We start from the raw sequence: 8,815 nt of genomic DNA on the forward strand, positions 1-8,815 counted from the left end.
CGCCACTGCACTCCAGCCTGGGAGACAGAGTGAGACTCGTCTCGATACAAAAACAAAAACAAAAACAGGATATGGTTTGGCAGGAAATAGGCAAGAAGGCAAAAAGAATAACCTGGAAAAGGATCTGAGGTAAGGGAGCCAGGTGCCCCAAAATGGCAGAATACCTGATGCCTGAGGAGAGGGAGGGAATAAAACATCTGCATTTTCCCCTCTGGGCAAGGCGCCTTTGCTTGAGAAAGAATTTTGGGCTGGATGAGATGGCTCACACCTGTAATCCCAGTACTTTGGCAGGAGGATTGCTTGAGGCCAGGAGGTTGGGACCAACCTGGGCAACATAGAAAGATTCCATCTCTACCAAAAAAAAAAAAAAAAAAGATTGAAAAATTAGCCGGGCGTGGTGGCACCTGTAGTCCCAGCTACTTGGGAGGCTAAAATAGGAGGACTGCTTGAGCCCACGATTTCGAGGCTATGGTGAGCTACGATCATGCCACTATACTCCAGCCTGGGTGAGAGACCAAAACACCAACTCAAAAAAAAAAAAAAAAAAAAGGGCCAGGCATGGTGGCTCACACCTGTAATCTCAGCACTTTGGGAGGCTGAGGTTCAAAACCAGCCAGGCCAACATGGTGAAACCCCATCTCTACTAAAAAAAAATACAAAAAATTAGCCAGGTGTGGTGGCAAGCGCCTATAGTCCCAGCTACTCATGAGGCTGAGGCAGGAGGATCGCTTGAACCTGGGAGGTGGAGGTTGCAGTGAGCCGAAATTGCACCACTGCACTCCAGTCTGGGCGATAGAGTGAGACTCCATCTCAAAAAAAAAAAAAAAAAAAAAAAGAACTTGGGCAGTCCTCTATGTGTCATGGATGGAACAGGGATGGGCAAGGGTGGTAGGTAGACCCTGCAAGAATTTGGAGTTTTGAGAGGCAGACGCAGGACTGCTAGGGATTGGGGAAGGTACTGGATGTGGGGTTGTGGGAGAAACTATAGGTAAAGAAGACCCTGAGGTTGAGGTGGAAGAGTGAAGAATGGGGGAACCAAAGGCACTTCACTCTGCCATAGCAGCCCCTAGCTGGGATGCCAAATACTCCTTGGAATGTGAAGCTGGGACTATGGGGTTGAGGCAGGCCGCGGAGGTTGTAGTGGTTATATGTGCTATGCTTACTGGATCTGGGCTTTGCTAATCAAGTTCTGTACCAGGCAGTGCCTTATACAGCACCCTGTACTCTACACCAGCCAGCACAGCGCCTGCTTCCTCTGCAGCAATGAGAAAAGACTGCCCACACTCTCTTCTCTCCAGTAAACACAGTTCTCCCTGCTAGGATTGGCCCCCTGGCCCTTCCTGTGGTCCTCCTACTAACCAGGCTGAAGAAGATGGAGACAAGACAATAGTGATCTTTACTCGTTTCATCTAGTTTGCAAAATGAGACCACAGATAGTATGTTTATGGACCTTGATACTATGAGTTGATGGTACAATGAGCAGAGTTCTGTGATAAGTAGATGTAAAGTACAAATACAAACAATATATACGACTGTCCTAAAGGGGTTCACACTGCATTCTGGGCAGGGGAGGTTGTATACTGCTCCCACTCCACCTTCCCCGCAAACAGAAGCAATGGGACAGTAAAAGGGACTAGAAGATAAGAGCCTAATGAGCCCTGAACTGAATGGACTATGAGAGTTATGGAGGGCTACCTTGGGCTGGGCCCTGGAGAACAGGTCATCATGATAGCCCTTCTCACTTTCCTTTAATGTTCATGGAGATACACTTTTTTTTTTTTAGATAGGGTCTCCCTTTGTTGACCAGGCGGGAGTACAGTGGTGTGATCTTGGCTCACTGCAGCCTTGAACTCTCAGGCTCAAGCAACCCTCCCACCTCAACCTCCTGAGTACCTAGGACTACAGGCACGAGCTACCACACCCAGCTAATTTACTTTTTTTTTTTTGGTTGAGACGAGGTCTTATCATATTGCCCAGGCTGGTCTTGAACTCCTGGCCTCAAGGGATCTTCCCACCTCGATCTCCCAAAGTGTTGGGATGACCAGTGTGAACCACCATGCCTGGCCTTTTCTTTTGAGACAGTCTCGCTCTGTGGCTCAGGTTGGAGTGCAGTGGCACCATCATAACTTACTACAGCCTTGAACTCCTGGGCTCGAGTAATCCTCCCACCTCAGCCTCCTGAGTAGCTTGGACTACAGGTGTAGATTCACTTTTAAATCACTTTTCTGCCTGTTATTTTAAGAGAAAGCCCTTCGCTCACCAAGTAGGGTTCTCACTGGCATAAGTAAGTTTTTCTGAAAATGAGACTGAGCTTAGGGGCCACCTCTGTGATTGGGTAAGTAAGCAGGAGCTAGAGTGAAAGAGGGGCAGAGAGAGCTAGCTCATCGAAGAGAAGTGATGGGCATCTCAGCCCTCAATCCCAGGCAAGGCCTGACCCTTTTCTGGAACGGTCTCTGCCTTACCACACTTCCAAGACCCAGATTGTAGGTAGGCTTTACCTAATAGGAGTCCAACAAGTTCTTGCTAGGGATGGGGTTGTGGGGGGGCACATATCTCCCTGTAAGAGCCACAGTGAGCTCCGTTTCCCATCTGCCTACTTATTGCCCTCATGGGCCTGAGCTGGGGTGTAGATATATAAGGAGGAACAGAAACAGTAATAACAGGAAGTAAGGAGGCACTGAAACAATTCAAGTATCTGGTCCTGGAGATGAAAAGAGGAAATGGAAAAAGAAAAGGCATTGAATGACAAGGGATTAGAACCCTGTCCCTAGAGAAGTTCAAGAAGAGTTTGGACAACCATTTTATGAGATGGCAAGTGTTGTGCATGAGTATGTGTTTGAGGTGGGGGAGGAAGTTGAAGCAATAAGTTGGGCCAATTTCCTAAAGTCCCTTCTGCCCCTGAGATTCTCTGCTTCTGTGGTTCAAACAGAGGAAATCTGGACATTTGTCCAGCCACTATTTTTGTAATGGAGGTGGGACAGCCAGGGTTCCTGGAGGGTGCTGTGGAATCGGCATTTACACTTCTATTCCATCTCTAGTTTCATTTCTGTAATCTTCATACAGTATTACAGTATTTTGTTTTCTAAAATACCAGATTGGCAGTAAGTGACAAAACTAGCATCTCATTGGTCAGGGCTTGTGGGGGAGGAAGGGAGAAGAAAGTGGATTTCAATGTATTAACATTTTATTGGCTGAGAGGATGTTTGTGAACCAATTGAGTACCTTCCCCATTGACTGTTGCTGGGGCCAAGCCAAAATCATTGGCACCACGAGAAACCAGATGACAGCTGGAGGAAACCACGAGTGCTAAAAATGCTCAGAAAGAGGGGGGTCAGGGAAGGCGGGGGAGCAACAACACTGAACAACTTCCCCAGGCAGGATCTTACATGGGGACAGACCCAGGGTACTTAAGTAGCATTAGGAAGGAAAGGGAGGGGAGGAAGTAGATTAAGTATCCCTCACAGTCTTGGGACAACAAACAGGCACCATACACCCACACCAACAGTGACACATTGACATACACACATCCAACTTCACAGAGACACACTAGCACATTCTCTCTTTTTTTTTTTTAATTTATTTTATTATTATTATACTTTAAGTTTTAGGGTACATGTGCACAATGTGCAGGTTAGTTACATATGTATACATGTGCCATGCTGGTGTGCTGCACCCATTAACTCGTCATTTAGCATTAGGTATATCTCCTAATGCTATCCCTCCCCCCTCCTCCCCCGCCTTTCTTTTTCTTCTTTTTTTTCTTTTTTTAAGACAGATTCTCATTCTGTCACCCAGGCTAGAGTGCAATGGCGTGATCTCGGCTCACTGCAACCTCCACCTCCCAGGTTCAAGTGATTCTCCTGCCTCAGCCTGCCAAGTAGCTGGGATTACAGGTATGCACCACCATGCCCGGCTAATTTTTTGTATTTTTAGTATAGAGACGGGGTTTTCCATGTTGCCCAGGCTGGTCTTGAACTCCCGGGCTCAAGTGATCTGCCTGCCTCGGCCTCCCAAAGTGCTGGGATTACAGGTGTGAGCCAGGGTGCCTGGCCAACACATTCTGTAGATAATATAGATGCAAATAAGTAGTAGGGAGCGGAAAATGTAAGAATTTTCACCTGAAAATGGATCTGAAGAGTAAAAGATATTAATTGACCTAATCGTGCATTGAGAATTGACGGTTTATCCCATTTATTTGTTCAATAAATAAGCCAATGGGTTGTAAACATTGTAAACATTCCACAGCATGTGGAAAGGACATGGATTTTTGGAGTCAAATTGAATCTAAGCCTTGCTACTTACTTACATGTAATGATGCAACCTTAATTACTTGATCTCTGTAAACCTCAGTTTCCTTACCTACAAAATGTTTGTACTATTACCTGCCTTATAGAGAGGTCCAGACTTAAGAATATGATGATGTAAATGTTTGGCACTGTGTCTGGCTTTTAGTAAGTGGTCAATAAAGGCCAGTTCTCCTTTCCTTATATCTCTTCCTTTGTCTGCTCCCTGACTTCTAACCCCTGCATTCACGTGAGAAAACAGTTATATCAAGGAACTGTCTAGGTCAGATCTAAGGGCCATTTTGTAAATTTGTGCAAAAAGTTCTGGCTTACATTGAAGGGATGATAAAAGGAAAGACATGGTCCTAATCCTCAGAGTTCACAATCTGGTGGCTGAGACAGTCAAGTAGGACAAAAATTTCAGACTTCTGTGATAGGTGCCATGATCAAGGAGGGGCACCTAGCACAGAATATGAGGCCACAGAAGTGTTTCTGGAGGAGGTGCCTGTCTCTCCTTCTAGAAGTGAGCAGTAAGGCTGGGCACAGTGACCCATACCTGTAGTCCCAGTACTTTGGGAGGCCAAGGTGGGAGGATCACTTGAGGCCAAAAGTTCAAGACCAGCCTGGGGGACATGATGAAACCTGGTCTCTACAAAAAATACAAAAAAAGGCAGGGTGCAGTGGCTCATGCCTGTAATCCCAGCACTTTGGGAGGCCGAGGCGGGTGGATCATGAGGTCAGAGTTCAAGATCAGCCTGGTTTGGGAATCTGGTCTCTGGTTCGAGACCAGACCAGGAGTTCGAGACCAGCCTAGTAGATAGAAGATGAAACCCCATAGCTACTAAAAATACAAAATTTAGCCAGCACAGTGGTGGGCGCGCCTGTAATCCCAGCTACTTGGGAGGCTGAGGCAGAAGAATTGCTTGAACCTGGGAGGCAGAGGTGGCAGTGAGCCAAGATCATGCCACTGCACTCTAGCCTGGGCATCAGAGCAAGACTCCATCTCAAAAAAAAAAAAAAAAAAAAAATTAGCCAGGTGTGCTTGTGCGCGCCTGTAGTCCTAGCTACTCAGGGAATGGGGCGGGGGCTGAGGTGGGAGGATCACTTGAACTCAGGAGGTGGAGGCTGCAGTGAGCTGTGATTGTGCCACTGCACTCCAGCCTGGGTGACAGAATGAGAACTTGTTTCCAAAAAAAAAAAAAAGAAAGCTGTAAGACTGCAGGGAACCCATGGATGGTGGGAGGGTGTCAGGGGGGCATGATTTCTGTTTGCTAGGTCAGGTTCAGGTTCTTCTATGTTATACAAACCAAAGTGAGGTAAAGAGGTAAAGAGAACAAACCAGAAAACCAGAAACTGGAGGATAATATGGTAAGAGAAAGAGCTGAGTGGGAGAGAGATCTGGAACAACAGTGTGGGCTGAGGGGAGTTGGAAGGGATAGTTTTGGGAAGAAATAACATCCAAGTAGAAAATGTTGAATGGAAGAGGGAGAGGAATATTTTTTTTTTTTGCAACAGAGTCTCACTCTGTTTTCCAGTCTGGAGTGCAGTGGCGCCATCTCCACCTCCCAGGTTTAAGCAATTCTCTTGTCTCAGCCTCCCGAGTAGCTGGAATTACAAGTGTGTGCTGCCACACCCGGCTAATTTTTGTATTTTTAGTAGAGACAGGGTTTCACCATGTTGGTCAGGCTGGTCTCGAACTCCTGACCTCAGGTGATCCACCTGCCTCAGCCTCCCAAAGCGCTGGGATTACAGGCATGAGTCTCTGCGCTCAGCCGAGACAGAGGATTTTAAAGACATTGGGCTGTCCATTAAAATGTGCTCCTAATCCACTGCCCCTTTCCCCTGTCTCTGATATTTCCTTGAGAAATTAAGTAGAGATTTAAATTAGTTTTTGATTACTAAACTGGGTTTCTTCTATTGTATTATGTGCCATGACTGGGCCAGTGTGGGCCCCAGGATTTATTCAGAATATAGAAAGACAGGATGTTGTGGTGGAAACCAGCATGTTAAAATTTAAGTTTTCAGAAACATAACAGTTCTAGGTGATGACTAAGTCCAGGGTGTGGCCAGGGTGAGACAGAGCAGAAGGGAAGGTTCTTGAAAACAGGGAGCTTACAAATTAATGTAAGGGAATGGCCAGAAGGTAGTAGATAGGCCTTTGTGGTGGCTCACAGGAGGCTCACTTAAGGCCAGGAATTCAAGACCAGCCTGGGCAACAGAGTGAGACTCCGTCTCCATAAAAAACTAAATTAGCTAGGTACACACCTGTAGTCCTAGCTACTTGAGAGGTTGAGGCAGGAGGATCACCTTAACCCAGGAGTTCAAGGCTGCAGTGGGCCATAATCATGCCATTGCACTCCAGCCTGGGTGACAGAGTGAGTCTCTGACTCTAAAAAAGAAGATGGTTAGATACAGAAGGAGATAGAAAGTGAAGGCTGGGCGCAGTGGCTCAAGCCTGTAATCCCACCACTTTGGGAGGCCGAGGTGGGCAGATCACCTGAGGTTAGCAGTTTGAGACCACCCTGACCAACATGGAGAAACCCCGTCTCTACTAAAAATACAAAATTAGCCGGGCGTGGTAACACATGCCTGTAATCCCAGCTACTTGGGAGGCTGAGGCAGGAGAGTCACTTGAACCCAGGAGGCGGAGGTTGCGGTGAGCTGCAGATCATGCTGTTGCACTCCAGCCTGGGCAACAAGAGAGAAACTCCATCCCAAAAAAAAAAAAGAAAGTGAGGGTCAGTCCTGTAAGACAGAACGCGATGGAGGAGCAGAGGCTCAAAGGAAGGGTCCTCTGGGAGAACCACATTTTCTCTCTTTCTCTCTTTCTTTCTTCTTTGAGACAGGATCTGGCTCTATCACTCAGGCTGGAGTAGTGCAGTGGTGCAATCAGCTCACTGCAGCCTTGAACTCCTGGGTTCAAGTGATCCTCCCACCTCAGCCCCGTGAGTAGCTGGAACTACAGCTGTGAGCCACCATGCCCAGCTAATTTTTGTATTTTTCTTGGAAGGGAATTTTGCCATATTGCCCAGGCTGATCTTAAACTCCTGAACTCAACTGATCCACCTAACTGGGCCTCCCAAAGTGTTGGGATTACAGGCGTGAGCCATGATGCCAGGCCAAGAACCACATTTCAATGATCTGTTTAAGTCTGCCTTTTCCACTACACAGTGATATTCTTAAAAAATCAAGGCTTTTTGAGTTATACTATATCAGAAGCTAAAAATAATAATAAAAAAATAAAAGTAAAACAAACAAAAAATCAAGTTTGGGAGGCCACAGCGGGAGGATCACTTCAACCCAGGAGTTTGAGACCAGCCTGGGCAACATAGTGAGACTGTCTCTTCAAAAAAAAAAAATTATAATAAAAAAAATCAAGGCTTTGTCTTGGCTTCTATTTGTGCTCAAAAGTTTTCCATAGTTCTAATGATCACAAAACCCCTTAAGGCTAGAGTTCATTTTACAGATGAAATCCAGAGTGTATTGCTCAGTACACAGCCAATGGGTTTCAAAGTTGGTATTGTATTTAAACCCAGCATTATCTCATTTTGAGCCTTCACAGGCACCTCAAACTCATTATGTCTAAAGTTTGTCATCTCTACCCCTTCCCCAAAATGTGCTTCTTCCTAAGTTTTGTTTCTCATTAAATGGCACCACCCAGTGGTCCAAATTAGAAATCTGGGTGTCCTCTTGGAGTCCAATTCCCTAACTTGGCACATCCAGTCAATCTTCAAGTCCTGTTTGCCTCCTGAAAGTTCCCAAAGTTACTTTCTTCCCTCCAGTCCCACGGGTATTACCTATTCTGCATGAGCTTCATCTTATTCCTGGATTTCTGCAGTAACTTTCTAAATAGGCTCCCTGCCTCCGGTCTTGACTACTTCAATTAGTGCTCCACATTTCCTAAAGTTCTGATCATAGCACTCTCTATTTACAGCACTTTAATGCCTTCTTCTTGCCCTCTGGATAAGACCCAAACTCTTTTAGCATGGTTTGTGGAGTCCTTCATTATTTGGCATTTGTTTACCTCTCCAGTCTCATATCTCAACATTCCCTTCACTCTACTGTCCAGCCTTGCGGGCCCAGTTTTAATTTCCCAAACTCCCTAATTTCTTCCTCATTTCCAGAATTTTGCACTTATGGTTTCCTCTGCTTGGAACACTATTCATCTGTTAAAAGTTAATTTTCTAGCTGGGTGTGGTGGCGCATGCCTGTAATCCCAGCTACTCGGGAGGCTGAGGCAGGAGAATTGGCTGAACCCAGGAGGCGGAGGTTGCGGTGAGCCAAGATGGTGCCATTGCACTCCAGCCTGGGCAACAAGAGCAAAACTCTGTCTCAAAAAAAAAAAAAAAAAAAAAAGGTAATTTTCAGAAGAAGGTAAAATTATGACCCTTAAACTGTTGAAGAAAAAATTATTCTGACACTTGTTAAAACAGTAAGGAAGACTATTGCGATAGTCAATGAGCAGAATCAGAGTCAGTGGATGGAAGGAAAATTACATTAAGGCTAGGAGGATTCTTGCTAAACTGACCTAA

The sequence above is a fragment of the Pan troglodytes genome, chromosome 1 (genome assembly GCF_028858775.2).
Source record: "Pan troglodytes isolate AG18354 chromosome 1, NHGRI_mPanTro3-v2.0_pri, whole genome shotgun sequence".
Lineage (NCBI taxonomy): Eukaryota > Metazoa > Chordata > Mammalia > Primates > Hominidae > Pan > Pan troglodytes.